Genomic DNA, 17,990 nt, shown 5'->3' with positions numbered 1-17,990 from the left:
TGTGGTACGCTTTTAAAACATTAATCACAGATGCCTTGAATGCGTATATACCATTAAAAAAAATACTCCACGAGAAGGGTTCCAAGTTGGATGAATAGTGAAGTTGCCACATTACTTGAGCAGAAAAAGGTGGCATGGAAAGGTTACAGAGCAATAAAAAGTACTGAAGCCTATAACAGCTACAAGGTGATGTGTAATAGAGCCACAGAAAAGGTTCGACAGGCAAAGGCAGTTTATGAGAAATCACTAGCAAACAGAGCAAAGAGGGGGGATAAAGAATTCTTCACATATATAAATGCCAAGAAGAGCAGAACAAACCAGATCGGACCTTTACGTAAGGGAAAGGGGATAGTAATAAATACACCAGCTGCCGTTGCAGATGAACTCAACAGTTATTTTGCATCAATATTTACAAATGAAAAGCCTTTTGTGGCAATGGGAAATTGTGGGAGCGAAGTTAAAAATATGTAACTAATGATATTGAAATTTCGCAAGATTATTTAATGAAAAATCTTTCGAGCCTACAGACCAGTAAGGCTCCTGGAGTTGATGGAATATACCCTATAACTTAATGGAGGCGGCAAGCCAGTGCATTGAACCATTGAGGCTAATTATGCAAGCATCACTAGACTCTGGGGAGATTCCCTTGGATTGGAAAAGTGCAAATGTATCTCCCATACATAAGGGTGGCTCTAAAAGTGAAGTTGGAAATTATCGACCTGTCAGTCTGACTTCAGTAGTAGGGAAAATCATGGAGGCAATGATCAAGGGTGGAATTCAGGATCATTTGGATCGAATTGAAATTCTCAAGGATACTCAGCATGGTTTTGTAAAGGGAAAATCATGTTTAACAAATCTGGTTCGCTATTTCGAAAGGGTCACTCACGAGCTAGGATTTAGGGAATAATTTTGACCTTGTTTATTTAGATTTCAGCAAAGCTTTTGACTCAGTCCCACATGAGCGGTTGCTTTATAAGCTGGAACAGGTTGGAATCACTGGGAAAATCCTTAGATGGATAGAATGATGGCTTCAGGGTAGGAGGCAGAGGGTTGTGATAAATGGCTATTCCTCAGATTGGGTTGATGTAAGAAGTGGGGTTCCCAAGGATCAGTATTAGGACCACTGTTGTTTTTAATTTTCATAAACGACATTGATGAAGGGATAGAGGGCGTGATGTCTAAATTTGCAGATGTTAAAATTGGTAGAGTAGTTAATGATCACTGTAAAGCTGAGCTTCTTCAGAGAGACCTAGATAGACTTCAGGAATGGTGAGAAAAATGGCAGCTATGCTTTAATCCAACAAAGTGTAAGGTATTACACCTGGGAAACAGTAATCCCAAAAAAACTTATTCACTTGGTGGAGTTCAACTAAACCCAGTACTGGAGGAAAGGGACTTGGGTGTTACGATATGGTCAGACATGAAATTTGAGCATTGTAAACAGGTTGCAAGGAAGGCCCATGGTGTCCTATCGATGATCTATTGAACTTTTGCAAGTAGAGATAGGGACGTGATAATCCCATTATATAAGGCTTATGTTAGACCACACTTGGAATACTGTGTTCAAGTATGGAGACCACACCTAAAGAAAGACATCAAGCTTCTTGAAAGGGTGCAAAGATGGGTAACTCGCCTGGTGAGATCGGCAAAAGGGCGTCCTTATGAAGAAAGACTTCGAATATGTGGGTTGCAGAGTTTGGAAACTAGACACCTTAGAGGAGATTTGATTGAGGTGTTTAAGGCTGTGAGAGGCATCAGTAAAATGAATGAGGACGAAATTTTCAAGATTATAAATGATGCTAGAACTAGGGGACATAAATTCAAGTTACAGAGGAAAATGTTTAGATTGGACTGTAGGAAGTTTTATTTTAGCCAGCGAGTTATAAATTACTGGAATAAGTTGCCTTCATGGGTGGTAGAGGCCGACAGTTTGGGGAAATTCAAAGGTCATCTGGATAGTACTTTCTGGTAACGGAAGCGCATAGGATGATAGGTTTAATTTCCTTTTTTTTATTAATTATTATTATTTAGTTATTTATTTTATCATCTTTTTTTTTTTTTTTTTTTGGCTGGTGCAGCATAAGCCATAGGCTTTCTTGCCCCATGCGGCCATTACTAATACTAAGATCGACATCAGGCAGGTACACCTTCATTGAGCAAGACAGAAGACAACATTGGGCACATTAAGGGCATCTTTCGTGAAAACAGGTGAGTGAAACTGCCATGAAATTGCAAATAGTTAATGTGAGTATGTCTACTGTTCGCGAAATTGTTCATGATGTGCTTAGCTTTCGAAAAGTGTGCTGCCACTGAGTGCCCCAACAACTGTCGGAGGAGGACAAAGCAAAATGCATGAGGATGTGTCTGGAGAACCTGTTGTGATACAGCAAAGGAGGATTTTCTCGCTTGCATAGTCACAGCACACACAAAATATGGGAGAGCAAGGCATATCTGACATTCTCTCAGATGCCAGACAAGCTGTACTTGCTACCTGAGAGTCTAAAACACGCTGATGGAACTATATTTGGGTGACAATCAAGTGGACCCAATTTCAGCAAAGTCCGGATAGTCTGTGACAGTAAAATCCTCTGCACGATGGTGGGACTGTTAGTAATCCTGGGTATAACCCCCAAGCACAAGCACACTGTGTGACCACCTAGATGTGAACCAATGTAAACAGGGGACGAGGTGCAGCACCCACACCACATGGCAGAATGCTGCCCCCGTGTTACCAGACAATACTAGGGAGTAGATGACTCATCAACCAGTGCAATACCACTGCTTTGCTTATTGGAGGCTTGAAGGGGGTGGAACCCACATTTAGTCTCCAAAGCTAAGTTCCGGTCACCACTTCCCCATCATGCAGTATGACTGATGACTTGAGTTATAATGGAAATCATGGCGAGATCCAATCTTCCTTACATTGAGGGTACAGCTCTATAAAGGTGTCTGCAGACCATCTGCTAGTTAGTACACTGGACCGAACCTATTGGTAACTCTTTAGGAGGCTACCAGATCAGCTAGTGTATAATCTTGCTACCTCTACTCTGCCAGATAGTGAATGGAAAGAGTCCGAGTAGTGTGTATGTGGGGAGGGGGGATTGTCGAGGCCACATTATGTCAAGGATCTGGGTATGCTCTTACCATGTGTACACTATATCCAAAAGTTTCATTACTTCGTACAGCATGTTGCCCCACATTTTCTTACTATTGAATATACCACGAATTGTCAAACTAATAGAGTAAGCTTAACTGCAAAAAGTTCTAAACCTCTCACACACTTCCTAGTTCATTTCACAAATATACTGCTCATCTGACTTGCCCAAATTATTCACTGTATGATTCCTTTCGTCTCAAATGTGGTACTTGTGCATATAGTCCTTGAGGTTGTCACAGACATTCTCTCAGATATTTACTTGCTACCTGGGAGTCTAAAACACTGATGGAACTGATATTCAGGTGACATTCAAGTCAAGTGGACCCAATTTTGGCAAAGTCTGGACAGTCTGTGACAGACAAATCCTCTGCTTGCACCTTCACGATGGTGGGACTGTTAATATCCCTGGGTATAACCTCCATGCACATGCACACTGTGGGCCACCACCCAAGATTGAACCAACTTAAGCAGGGGTCGAGGTGTGACACCCACACCACATGGATGAATCCCACCCCTCTGTTACCAGGACTAGGTGGTAGATGACTCTCAATCAACCGGTGCAATACCACCACTTTGCTTATTGGAGGCTTGAAGTGGTGGAACCCATGTTTATTCTCCAGAGCTAAGTTCCAGTCAACCCTTCCCCAACTCTTCCATCATGTAGTATGACTGATGACTTTTCAGGTTATGATGAACATCATGGTGAGATCCAATCTTCCTTACATTTTGAGGGTACAGCTCTAAAATGGTATTTGCAGGCCAGCTGCTAGTTAGCACAACAGACCAAACCTACTGGTAACTCTTTAGGAGGCTTCCGGATCAGCTAGTGTATAATCTTGCTACCTCTACTCTGCCAGATAGTGACTGGATGGAGTCCGAGTAGTGTGTATGCAGGGAGCATTGTAGAGGCCATGTTATGTCAAGGATCTAGGTATATTTTTACCATGTGTATGCCATATCCAAAAATTTCATTACTTCATACAGCATGTCCCCCCCCCCAACTTTCTTACTATTGAATACACGATGAACTGTCAAACTAATAGAGTAAGCTATTCTGCAAAAAGATCTAAACCTCCCAAACACTTCCTAGTTCATTTCACAAATATGCGTGGCCTCAATTCTAATCTCAACGATGTCCATTTCCACTTGAAGTCTGCCAATCCCAATCTACTTTTTCTGACAGAATCTCAGTTATTGATTGATTCAACTACTGCTCATCTCAGTTGCCCAAATTATTCGCTGTATGATTCCTTTCACCTCAAAGGTGGTACTTGTGTATATGTCCGTTCCGATATTCCCTGTCAGAGACTTGGTAATTTGGAATCTCCTCTTTTTGATCTTCTCTGGCTTAAAATCTCTCTACCTCATTGTGTCAAATTCATCTGTTGTCTCTACCGTTCTCCCAACTCTCCTAATCACTTGGAGCTCTGACTTCCTTTCTTTGAAACTTTACTTTCTCCAGTCCAACTTTCCTAACAGAGGTAATTTTCCTTGGTCATTTTAATGTTCCCAACTCCAGCTGGCTTCCGTTTTCTAGTCACAATGACCCAGCTGGTCAAGATGCTGAGGCTTTTTCATTTACTAATGACCTTGCCCACATCGTTCATTTACCTATAAGAATACCAGACAATCCTAACCATGCAGCCAACATGCTTAATCTTTTTCTCACAAACAACCCTTCTAATACACAGTCGAAGTGAGTGGTCCTTTAGGCACCTCAAATCACAACTTGGTCATTGTATCTTCTCCACGCCTTTATCTCATGGCTATTCTCAACCTCGTATTTGGCATTACAAGAATGCAAAATGGGATGACCTGTGAGATTTACTTTCTTCTTTTCCTTGGTCAGATTACTGTTTCCAAACTTCTGATGTCAACATTTGCTCAGATCATGTCAGGAAAATTATTCTTGTAGGAATGGAACTTTATTCCACATTCCACTTTAAAATCTCATCCTTTATCTAACCTTGGTTTTCCAATAAATGTGCTAAGTCTGTTCAGGAGAAGAATGTTGCATATTGTAATTAGCTTGTTTCCATATCTTCAGTTTCATTTTTTGCCTACACCAAAGCTCGCAACAATTGTAAAGCAGTTATTAATCGGTCCAAACTAGATTTTGAACAGGCTAAGAGTAGAAAACTTGCTTCTTACCCTAATGGTAGTCTAATGTTGGTCTCTTGCCAAAGCTACTTGCTGCAACTTTTGCCTATCTCTGCTTCCACCTCTGTCAAAATCAGATGGTTCTGTTGTCACTTTAGCCAAGGATAAAACTGACCTGCTATCATCCCATTTTCCTTCCAACTCCTGTGTTCATGATCTTGGTAAAACACCTCCCACCATTCCCAACACACTCCATTCAATGCCTCCTGTGGTTTTCCATCAAAAGGATGTCAGAAGGATTTTGACAAATCTTGATGCTAAGACAGCTCCAGGTCCTGATGGTATTTCTGCAATTGTGGTCCTGAACTTACCTCCTGTTCTTTGGTGCTTTATTCACTGTCTTATTCCAAAGGTATTTTTTCCTTCTGCTTGGAAATTTGTTCATATCCAGCCACTTCCATAAAAGAGTGACAAATCCCTCCCATCCAATTATCATCCCATTGCAATTACTTCTACTCTTTCTAAAGTAATGGAGAAATTAACTGCCAACTCTTAACTACCTAGAAACCTACTGTCGGGATCAACGATCGCCAGTATGGATTCCATCAGTGTCAATCCACTGGTGATATTCTGTCTTATGTTACCCATTTATGGGCAAATTCAATGGAAAAGTTCAGTGAAACACAAGCAGTTGCTCTTGACATCTCAAAGGCTTTCAATAGTGTTTAGCATAATGGTCTCCTAAACAAGCTTCCATCTTATGGTTTGCCAACTGTTTTGTAATTGGTTATCCAGTTTTCTCTCTGATCACTCACTGAGGGTGATTGTAGATGGCTCTGTCTTCTAACTTCTCCACTAATGCAGGTGTGTCCCAGGTTCGGTTCTTTCTCCCATTGTTTTCCTCTTGTATATTAATAACCTTCTATTGACTGGAAATCCTATCCATAATTTTGCCAATGACAGCACATTGCAATTTCACTTTCCATTTTGAGAAACCTTGCCCTGCTCAATCAGCTTCAACTTCTCAAATATCTGCTACCAATTCCTTAAATGCCGATCTCCAGGTAATTCTCCAGTGGGGTAAAGACAACTTAGTTGATTTCAATCCTCTAAAACTCAGTCTTATCTCGCAAAAAGGATTCTTCTGCTCCTATGCTTATCTTTTTTTCCACTCCAATTTCTAGGCAAAATGATATATATCTCTTTTGGGAATTACCCTAACTTCTAATCTCCCTTGGTACAAGCACATTACAAATATTGCTTCCTCTGCATCTAAAAAAAAAACTTGGTTTTCTCTTTCGCTCTCGGCATTACTTTTCTTCCAAACAGCTGTTCACTCTGTACAAATTGCAAATCTGCCCTACCATGAAATTTTGTTCCCACATCTGGGGCAGTGTCCCCAAAACCTCTTAGGCTTCTAGATTCCATTCAGAAGAGGACAGTTCGGTTAATTAACGACTCCTCTCTAACAGTCTCTCCACTCACTCTCTCATAGATGTAAAGTTTGTGCTGCATGCCTTTTCTACAAATACTTCCATGGGCACTGTTCTTCTGAATTGGCTTCTATAATTCCCGCTCTCTCTTTCAAAACAGTCCGAACACATGCTGCCACCAGCCAACATCCATTTACTGTCCAATTTCAAACTCACAAAACCAACTATCTTCCTCATTTAATCATTCAACTGCCATTTTCTGGAACAACCTTCCTTCGTACGTATTTTCTGAAAATTGCAGTCTACAGAACCTCCAACCCAAGCACGGTACTAAGTACTATAAGTTCTAATACATCTCGTGTTCGGCGTTTTCATAAAAAAAAAAAAAAGACTCCATGACCTGTTAACATCCACAATCTCCTGTGCACAAAAAATTCAAAACTGTTCTCAGTGTCTGAAAAGTCATGGACACAATGTTCTGGTATCACCAAGGCGTTCTTTTTGGTTGATTTCTTGCCAAAGGGAGGAACAATCAATACACAGCTTTACTGTGCAACATTGAAAAAACTGAAAGCCAACATTTGATGCAAACGACCAGGACTTCTGACAGGTGGCATGATTTCATGATTTTGTTGCATGACAACAACTCTACACATTGCCCACACCACTCATGAGTGGTTGCATGGTAATTGTTGGGAAATTGTCACATCCCCCCCCTCCCCTATAGACCAGATTTAGTGCTTTCAGACTTCCATTTGTTTGGCCCTGTGAAAAAACACCTTTCAGGAAAGCATTTTACCATGGATGAGGAAATTCATCAGGCAGTGCAATGTTGATTACTGCATGTGAGCATTGACTTCTTCAGTACTGGTACTGAAAAACGGATCCATCGTTGGGACAAGTGCATCAATAAAACTGGAGAAATAGTGCATGTTCACTTATTTCTTGGTGTGTAATTTCAACTTCGTATTATTAAACATCATTGAGAGAAAAATGTGTTACCTTAGTTTCCGGAAACCCCTTTTAGTTTAAGAAACTTTGCCTTACCTCGCCCCAACATCTTTAACTTCTCAAATATCCACTATCAATTCCTTACATCCCAATCTCCAGTAGGGCAAAGGTAACAGTTGATTTCAATCCTTTTATATACATGTATATAAATTAGCAAGCTGTAAAAAACTAAAAAGAGCTGATACCTTGTCATTGTCAGATAAAATCTGACTGACTGTATAAGGCTCAGTCAGATGGTTAAAAGTGATAAAGCACATTATTAAAATCTGGGCACTCTATTAAAATAGGTTTCAGGGATAAAACTAGGAGAGTCATCAGCCCTCAGCAAGAAGGAATGTGTCATATGACTGTGTCCTATGGTCTGTGCAAGAACAACTTCCTCCTTACGATTCCTGCGCAGACTGGACTGCTACGATTCAATTACAGGCTTTATCTGATTTAATTTATTGGTAGTCAGTCTATTTCATGAATCTTGCCACTGGGTGTGAATCTTTGTGTATTATTTGCCTGTAGTCTGTATAGGGGACTGACAGGCAACAATTATTAGAGGGAATTGCTGATTTGGCTGCAGCATCAGTCAAATCATTTTTCCCTAATCCCAATGTGGCTGGGAATCCAGCAGAAGCAGATATTGTATTCACATTCATGGAGAGAGCGAATCTTCTGCTGAACTCGAGACAGAACTAGGTGAGGATTATATCTCACTGATAATAAAGCCTATAAGATGCTCCAAGAATCTGAATATAAAAAGAACTGTTGGTGCTGGCATTTACTTACATATAATTCTGAATTCGAGCCATCTGTCTAAACTAGCGCAAAGTCAATGTTCAGCTCTGTGTGCTCAATAAAGCTGCAGGTAGGCAGACGATGGCATGTCCAACTTTCCCCCATTTTTAAGGGAAAAGTTGCATGCTGGAATGTGAACATGCCAGGGTGGAAGGGGCTGCTTTGGTATTTGGGCAACCTTGTCTACCTTGATTTTAAGTTCTTTGAGTAGCTCTTAGAAACAAATACCAAAAGGATAATTGGCAGTCTAACGGGCATTGTACACATAGGATGGTCTGGCAGAGATTTCAGTTTTACTGAAATCTCTGCATTACTGCTTATTTCAAAGTGATATTACTGCTTATTTCAATTTATTACTGCTTATTTCAAAGTGATAACAGTGGTGTATCTGCTTCAACGTATAGGCTCCAGACAGGAGATGTTCGATACGCTCCAGTAGCGATACAGATAGCCTGATGATGGATAGGGTCCAGCCATCCAAGTACACTGTCCCTGGATGAATTGTATACCTGGGACCCATAATCTAGTCTGGATCGTACAAGTGTACAGTAAATACTGTAGTATGGTGCATCGGTCTGTACCCCAAGATGCAGAGGACAGAGTGAAGAATATTAAGGCCTCTTGTGCACTTTGTACAAAGTTTATGGATGTGATCTAGAAAGGTCAGCTTTTTATCAAATACAAGTCCCAAGAATTTTGCGTCTGACACTACTGGAATAGCATTTTGTTCAAGCTTTAATTCAAGTTCAGAATGAAGATTACACGCTTATGACAAAAGTGTACACAGATTGTCTTCTGCAGTGAGAACCTGAATCCATCAGCAAGTGCCCAGGAATTAAGGCGATTAATGGCTTGTTGCAGTTGTCTTTCAATAACACTTCATGTTACATGGCTGACAAAATATGCTAAAGTCATCAACAGAGGGTGTTGTTTACAGTTGGAGGAAGTTGTTCTATGATGGAATTTACTTTCATGGCAAAAAGCGCAACACTTAATACTGATCCTTGCAGTACTCTCTCCTCTTGGCAAAATGGACGAGAGAGTGAGGATACTACATGAACTTGGAAGGACCACTTGGCTAGAAAATTTTTGATAAAAATGGGGAGATTCTCTCTAAGACTGAGGTCATGCAAATCTTTTAAGGCACCAAATATCCAAGTTGTGTCATACGCTTTCTCCATGTCAAAGAATACTGACACTAATGTTCACATTTTAGGAAATGCATTCTGGATGGATGTCTCCAGTCTAACAAGATGGTCCAGAGTGGACATGTTTCTGCAGAAGCCACACTGAATGTTGGAGAGGTGGTGGTTTGATTCTATGTACCACATTAAATGAAAATTAACCAGTCTCTCTCTCTCGGATTTTGCACACAGCTGGTCAGGGCAATAGGACGATAATTAGTAAGGATTTTGGAATCCTTTCCTGGCTTCACAAAGGCAAGAACAACTGCCATGTGCCAGGCATCTGGAAACTGCTCTTCAGTATAAATTTTGTTATATAAAAGGCGCAGGTGATCCATAGATGTTGGTGAAAGGTGCGTAATCGTTTTGTAATGGATGCCATCTGGGCCAACAACACTTGGTTTAGAAAGTGAGAGAGAGCTCTTTTTAATTCCTGCATAGTGGGGACAAAGACCCTTTAGTGTGAAATTTAGTGCCCATTTTTCTCTTTTATATTTCAGGACCAGAAACTCTGAGGAATAGGAAGATATCCCAGGTATCTGAAATTGTTTCCCCAAAAGCATCTGCACAGGGGTCAGAAATCTGGGGATCCACCTTGCATTGATCTTACTCATCTCCAAATGTTCATGGAGGATAGTTATAACTGTTCCTTCTGATTGTCACATTCCCTAAAGATTTGGGACACCTTTTAACTTCTGGCACATTACTGAAGTGGTCACTATCACAGACCTTCCTGGATGTGGATCATCTTCGATGGACTCGACCCCACTTGTCCAAGTTTGCAGATGATACAAAGGTTGGCAGGGTTGTCAAGGACTTTGTTTTGTTTTGGTTTAATTGGCGCATTAGCTACTAAGGCTATAATGCGCTTTTTCAAGGACACTACTGACACTATGCTACTGCAACAGGATCTGGAAAGGTTGAGCAGATGGGCTGAGAGGTGGCAAATGAAGTTTAACATTGACAAATGTAAAGTACTACATATGGGAAACAGCAACCCCAGAGCAACGTATCAACTCGGTGGTACTACACTGGCAGTGGTAGAGAATGAAAGGGACCTGGGGGTGGTTGTGCAGGCAGATATGAAGTTTTCTGAGCAGTGAAGATGGGCTGCAAGAGCAGCTCATGGTGTATTGTCGATGATATATAGGAATTTTTCTAGCAGGGATAAGGAGGTGATTATTCCCTTGTATAAGGCAATGGTCAGGCCACACCTAGAGTACTGTATACAGGTCTGGAGGCCTCATTTCAAGAAGGATGTAGAGATGCTGGAACGAGTACAGAGAAGGGCAACAAGATTAGTGAATGGAACAAAGGGGTGCTCTTATGAAGAAAGGCTTAAGTTTTGCAAATTACAGTGTCTGGGGACTAGGCACCAGCGAGGTGATCTGATAGGTGTATAAAGCCTTGAATGGTTTGAGCATGCTCAATGCTGATGGGATGCTTCCTCTTGCTCAGAATAATCACCTGAGAGGGCATAAATTCAAATTGAGAAAAGACAGATGTAGGATAGATGTGCAGAAATTTGCCTTTAGCCAGCAGGTGGTTGGTTGGTGGAATAGACTTCCATCCCTTGTCATGGAAGTTGATAGCCTAAATAAGTTTAAGGCTCAGCTGGACAGGTATTTCGAACGAACAGAGAGGTGAAGTGGAAGTGGTTCTTTTTTTATTTATTATTATTAATTTTTTTTTTTTTTTTTTGGCTGATGCTGCATAAGCTTGCTTTCTTGCATCAAATGCCTCTACTAATGCTAAACTGTTTTAACCAGAATTTCACCTGGTATTCTGAAGGTGCACTGTTTCCATACACAGCCACCATCCTTTCATGAATGGCCTTGGGCACATTTCTTTCTTTGGTGAAAAACTTGATGATGAACAATGCTCCAATTTCAGCAAATCCATAATTTGATACAGGTGTCTTGCTTCTGTTGTAGCAGCACAACCTAAAAACATAGTGGGATTGAACTTAGTATGAGTCAAGTTAAGATATGTTGGGACATGATAAATCATGAAAATATTACTATGGGAAGTACCACCTTAGGTAGATAATTTATTGAATGCCCCTTGTAACTCATCTTTAACTGGGTCTCTGTCTCACAGACATTGTTTCTGCTGTATGCCTTTTCTAGTTTCTATGGGCAATTGGCTTCTATAATCTCTCTCTCTCAGCAGTCCAAACATGTGCAGCAACCAGTCAACATCCTTTTACTGTCCAACTACAAAACTCACAACCAACTTTTCTTCATTTGTTTATTCAATTTCTGTTTTCTGGAACAGCCTTTCTTCATGCATATTTCCTGAAAATTACAATCTAATGTCAACAAGTATCTTATCTTTCATCTTCTCAACCTTCAACCCATGCATGGTACTAAGTATTATAGTACTTCTCATGTTTGGTGTTTTCATAAAAAAAGAAGTCTTAAAGAGAGTGGTGACTGTCCTAGGGAGGAGTGGTTGTGTCTTATGTACATCAGAAACCTAGACCATATTGCATCACCATATATCATGTCTGTACAAGTATGTTCGCAGGCTGATTTGTATGTTGTGCGAGCTGAAAAATTTCAGATTAACTCATGAGGAAACTTAATTACTATAATTAATAACCCAGTCATACACATGAAATTAATAATATAGTTTATTAAGTTTATAGCCCAAACCACTATACATTTAAGGTGACATTTCAATACCCATCATCAGACCATGCTGTTAGAGGTAAAAAAATAGAAAGGGTTACAATTTGGGAACATTTGTAATTAATTATATTCTAATAAATATTATTTGTGAATTTTAAGTCTAAAGGATTTTTGGTTAGATGTCTGTTTGGGTTACACTATAAAACTGAGATTAAAAAATAAATACATACAGATAAACATACATAAAAATAAATTCTTACCTACTGTCAGACTCCTGATAAATTAACAGCCTTGCCCATAAATTAACAGCCAACGGTTAATTTATGGACCAGGGATTAAATCAATTGACCTATAGTAAGATTGCCAAGTTTTACTATCCTGGATCCAATAGTTCTTGTTGGAGTGAACTTTACATACTCCAGTCATCTGTGGTTGTTGTGCAGGCTGGTACTGGGTGTTTGGATGGGGTTTGTATGTGGGGTGCTCTTCCAGATAGCTAGACTATTTTATTTTTTTGTTTGTTTTTCCATTTCTTCCATTTTCTTGTTAATTATTAGATCGTGGGGAAACCGTAATTCTTTCATCTGAGATTGGCTAACTAATCTCAGATGAAGCCTTACAGAGTACTTCAGAAATTCTTCATATCATAGATTGGAATTGAACCCAAACCCAAATTGAAATGAGCAGCAAGTGGCTAATCCACTACAGTGTCATGGTGGACACTATGAAGGAGTTCCTATTATGTGACACTTTAATGAAACAGGATAATCAAATACAGGACTAATAGCCCTGCATTATAAATTGCTTACATGTTAGCTGGTTTCTGTAATAGATCAAAACAGCAAGGATACAATTTAAAAACAATAAGGCTCACTATCTAATAGGCAGCTCAGTTTACTAATTCCACTAAAGGAATTTATGGTTTCAGTGATAGTTGCAGACTTTCACATGGCACTGAGCTGTTTGTGTAAATATTATTTAGAATGTTAGTGAGCTATTTATAATTGATCACAAAAAAAGTGTACACTTACACTGACTTAGATTCTTGCCTTTTATGCAAAAATAAAAAAAAAAACATGCCAACATCAATGCACCAGGAGCAGCAGTGCATAGCACACGCTTTTTGATTAGACCGGGGTTTGAGCCCGTGACCACCAAATATGGAGGATGCGGAAAGGTAAGGAATGACCACCGCATATCCCTGAAGCAATATGGCCTTAGTTGAATCACATGACAAGGTGAAAATACTGACATTTACCTTGCACGCTGGCATTATATTCATATAATCCACATTTCACCGAGCAGCTAATATCGACCAACCTTACTATTGTACTGGATGGTCTGCTGATAAATTGAGTGAAAATTAAAAACTATTTTTTTTTCACATGATTAACTTATCTATGCATTAAAATTATTATAAATGTTGCCTTAACTATTACTAATGCACCAAAGCAACAAATCAAAAATGCACAGAGATAAATTACCAGGTCATCCCTCACCTTACAACCATCATGCATGTGCACAAATCTCCAAAAGATAGTGTTTTTACAAATGAGCAATCTTCAAATATTTTTTTTCTTGATCAAATTAAAAAGGATAAAAAAAAAGGGAGGTTTGCTGTATTGATATTAAACATGAAACTGATTACAATTTGCTCTACAGAAAACTTAATTTTTGTGCTTTCTAATAATAATATTAGAAGAACACAAAAATATTATTACTATTCTTTGTTATTTTCCTAAAACCAGTAAAATTTGTTCTATAAAATAATAATGTTGATAGTTTAGCATATGTATTAAGAGTACATCACTGTAGATGTACTAATGTCATGCCAATCATTGCAAAATACAGATTATAGCAATTATAAAAACAGAACTGCCTGTTCAACCTCACTGATAGAATAATGTATAAAATATTACTTACCATGCCAACCCATGTTTTCCTCCAGCCATGGCCATAATGAACAAAGGATTTAAAAGACAAACACTAATGAAAAAAAACTTACTAACAAGCACAACCAAGAATCAAAGCATTTGTAATGCCATGGGTGTCATGATTTTAATGCAAGCTGAATATTGACATCAAAGCTAAGTGTGGTATTGATTTCCAGCAGAAGAGAGAAAAATATTAATACAGGTCGACCATCACTATTCTGGCAGCGTTGGGACCTGTGGGGTGCTGGATTAGTGAGTTTTCCAGATTACCGGTGGTTATTTTAGCACATACATTTTACCCAACAGCTAACCACCTCCTAACTTTAACACATTGACTGCCAAGCTAGTTTAAGAAAAAAATTCCCCAGTGGGTCAAAAAATATTTAGGAAATAATTTGATTAGTAATTCTAAAATAAATATTATAAATATTGTAATGTCAGTGTTGTCGTTTTTTCCCTTAAAATAGTCTTTTTTATGTTGCATATGTTTTATAACTAAAGTATTTTGGTTACTTTATTTCTTGAGAAGCCGTGTCGGCCACATACATATGATGGTTGTTTGTGATTAGTGTATTGCACCCGCAGCGCGCGCTGCAATAAAACTAATTGCGATAAAATAAACTCTCAAACATAGAAATAAGTTTGTCAGTAGTGTTAGATTTTGTGAAAACAAGTTCGTTAGCACGCTGTATTATCCATCATATTGTGTTATGTTTTTCCGCAAGTTTGTATAAGTGTGTTGTAAAAAGAAAAAAAAAAAGATTAAAGAAAATTACTAAGATAAAATGAACTGAGAGAAATTGCTGGAATTTACAATTAAGCAGAGTTAAGCTTCTCACAGACACACCGCTGTCGAGTTTTTTCAGAAGTTCAACTTTATCTGTTATGGACAATGTACGGTGTTTGCGCTTTACACCACGAGAGACACTTCCTTTATGCATTGGAACCACGGCTGGGGCTAAATGTGAGCAGGTTATAATAATAAATGCAGAAAAACAAGTGGGAATGGCTTGCCAGTGTTTACGAGTTCATGCCAACAGCTGATGCTGCAACCAATGCCACCAAAACAGTAGAGGCAGGTCGGTGCGCTGACACGGGAAATTTGAAATTACGTTCATGGAAATTATGTCCGAATTAGCAGTGGAACCGGATTAGTGATGGTTGACCTGTACCAATTATTGTTTAGGCTACAATTATACCTAAATCAAGGTAAGACTTTGAAAAGGTCTCAAATCTCTCAAGATAAATACAGGTGCTTCACTAAACTGAAATTAATAAATACAAGAAAATGCAGTATGTTTGTGTATATTGGGCTTTGGCTGGGATCATAAAAAAAACATTATTCAACCATAATACAAATATTTCTACTAGAGTTTTTTTCATAATGAAGTGTTACTTGTTTTAAAGTATCTTTTTTTTTTTTGGTAAAAATGGCATTTATGGATGTTTCTCTCTGAAATTTAATTTTATTTTTTGGTGGTTAATATAATCACTCTTTTTCCCTTTGTAAGTAGTTGGTTGTCTGAGTAGACAAACCAGCACCCATTAACCCTCTAATGAGGATGCCTAACCATCCTCATTAGAGGATGGTTAGGCATCCTCATTAGATTTTTTTATTTATTGCATAAATAAAAAAAAAAAAAAACCTACCAAAGTGACACTGCCAATTCTAGTATCCCTCAATTGCAATTCCTTTGATCTGCATCAATAATTGTTTTGTTAATGAAAAAAGTTTGGCCATAAAAAAAATAACACATTAAACTTAATGTGTTATTTTTTCTATGGCCATTGAGTTAAGCTCATTTTTAATGTATGCAATCATTAAAAATATGAATTTAAAATTAGCGTGGTGATTTTGTCCAATACTAAGAGCACTACCATCATGTGCTTTAGGAGTGGCACAAATAGTAGATGCACACCAACTCATGTAAACAATGAGTTCAAATGGTTTTCACACTTGTGAAAACTAAATGAACTTGTATTTTCATCACACCCAAAGAGGCAAGTTCAAACAAGAACAAGCACACATGCCCAATTTTATTTAAAAAAATATTTAAAAATATATTTTTTAAACTATTAAGAAATGGATTTCCACAGGTACAAGTGATGTGGACTCTGAATTTCATTAAAATATATCTGTTGATGTTAGAACACTACAAACAGATGATAGTGAGCAGTGATGATACTTCAAAGAAAGAATCCATTTACTAAAAAGAGCTGCCTTCTTGTTCCAGTAACACAAGAGAAGTGCTCCAAGACATAAATAATGCACCCTTGCAAATATAAGCAGCAACAGCAAACATGTTAAAAAGATTACACCTGGAAAAAGCGCATTTTCTAGTGCAATATGAGTGGCAATAAGTATAATTTACATGAATAAAGGTAAATTACATATATTAGAATTGTGAAGCACTATGGAATTGGGAAAGACATGCACATTGAGTTAAGCTCATTTTTAATGACACATCAGCAATACAGGCCATGATGCACTGAGTTGGTTGACTTTTTTTTTTTTTTTTTTTTAAATAACACGAGTAACTTGCACCATAATGCATGGGTTCCAAATGTGAAATTACACTAAAAGTCAGTGGTAATATAAAAAAAAAAAGGTTGCCACCAAACAGTATAAAAGTCAAAAACAGGATTGATTAATAAAAGAAAATAAAGAAATACAAGTGTGTATAATGACTTAATATTTATATATATTTAAATATATTCATATGCAAAATCCTAAACTTCAGACAGTGTCTTTGTCAGATAAAAGATCACTGGGTGTATAAGTGTTGGTCAGATGATTAGAAGCATTAAAACATAAAATACGTACATTTATAAAATTACTAGATTCAATAAAAAAATATGCTTTATGGTTAAGATTTCACATCTTGCATCATCAGCCCTTTCAGAAAAGAAAGTATGAAATTACTGTATTCTATGCAAAGCAAGCTAAAACAACTTGCTATCTATGGTTCCTTCTCAGACTAGACTGCTAGTGTTTGATTAAAAGCTTAATCTCATATACAAGACTATGTATAAATATAGTGCAAGCACATCAGAAATACATAGCTATATCTGAATAAATCAGAATATTAGTAAAACGGCATCGTTTTAAGTTATATCTCATTGTGAATACCTTCACAATGAGTTGCCAAGAGATTGCACTACTTCGAATAAGTAACGCTTCACCTAAGGAGAAGACTAATGTTACTTATTCTCAGATGGATACCACCACCCAGATGGCACCATTTTAGGTACCCGAGTGAAGTTTCCTTAGGTGAAGCGTTACTTATTTGAAGTAGTGCAATATCATGGCAACTCATTGAAGGTATTCCCAATATGAGATAACTTAAAATGATGCCATTTTACTAATATTCTGATTTATTCAGATATAGCTATGTATTTCTGATGCACTTGCACTATATTTATACATAGTCTAGACTCTCCCATAGCTCGAGGCTTATGCCCTAAACTCTTTAGAGTCTAAATACATGATACACCATCGGGCATCTCTCATATTGTGGAGTTATACTTCATAACTGTTTTGCCATCATTGCATCACTTGGGTACCTACCCATTCACCGAAGAAGGGCCAAATAGCCCTGAAACGGCACCAGGGGGAGCTTGATGATGTCCGGAGTTTCCAAGAATAGGTAACAACAGCCTTCTCCACTGGAGAAGCGTTGCCTATTTGAGGAGTTTGAGTTTTTGAGTGGTGTGAGTTGGAGTTACTGTCCCTTTCATTTTTCTACACCGTT

General features: G+C 38.3%; 1 protein-coding gene across 2 annotated transcripts in view; it reads right to left on the bottom strand.

Annotated features, from left to right (window-relative positions):
• The window catches only part of LOC150087065 (serine/threonine-protein kinase PLK2-like), a 387,915-nt gene that overhangs the window by 112,053 nt on the left and 257,872 nt on the right, over positions 1–17,990 (bottom strand). The gene's annotated exons all lie outside the window — the stretch shown is intronic.

The sequence above is a fragment of the Mastigoproctus giganteus genome, chromosome 4 (assembly GCF_048544385.1).
Source record: "Mastigoproctus giganteus isolate SK-2022 chromosome 4, ASM4854438v1, whole genome shotgun sequence".
Lineage (NCBI taxonomy): Eukaryota > Metazoa > Arthropoda > Arachnida > Uropygi > Thelyphonidae > Mastigoproctus > Mastigoproctus giganteus.
Note: the sequence above shows the minus strand (reverse complement) of the source record. Positions and strands in the feature narration are given on the sequence as shown.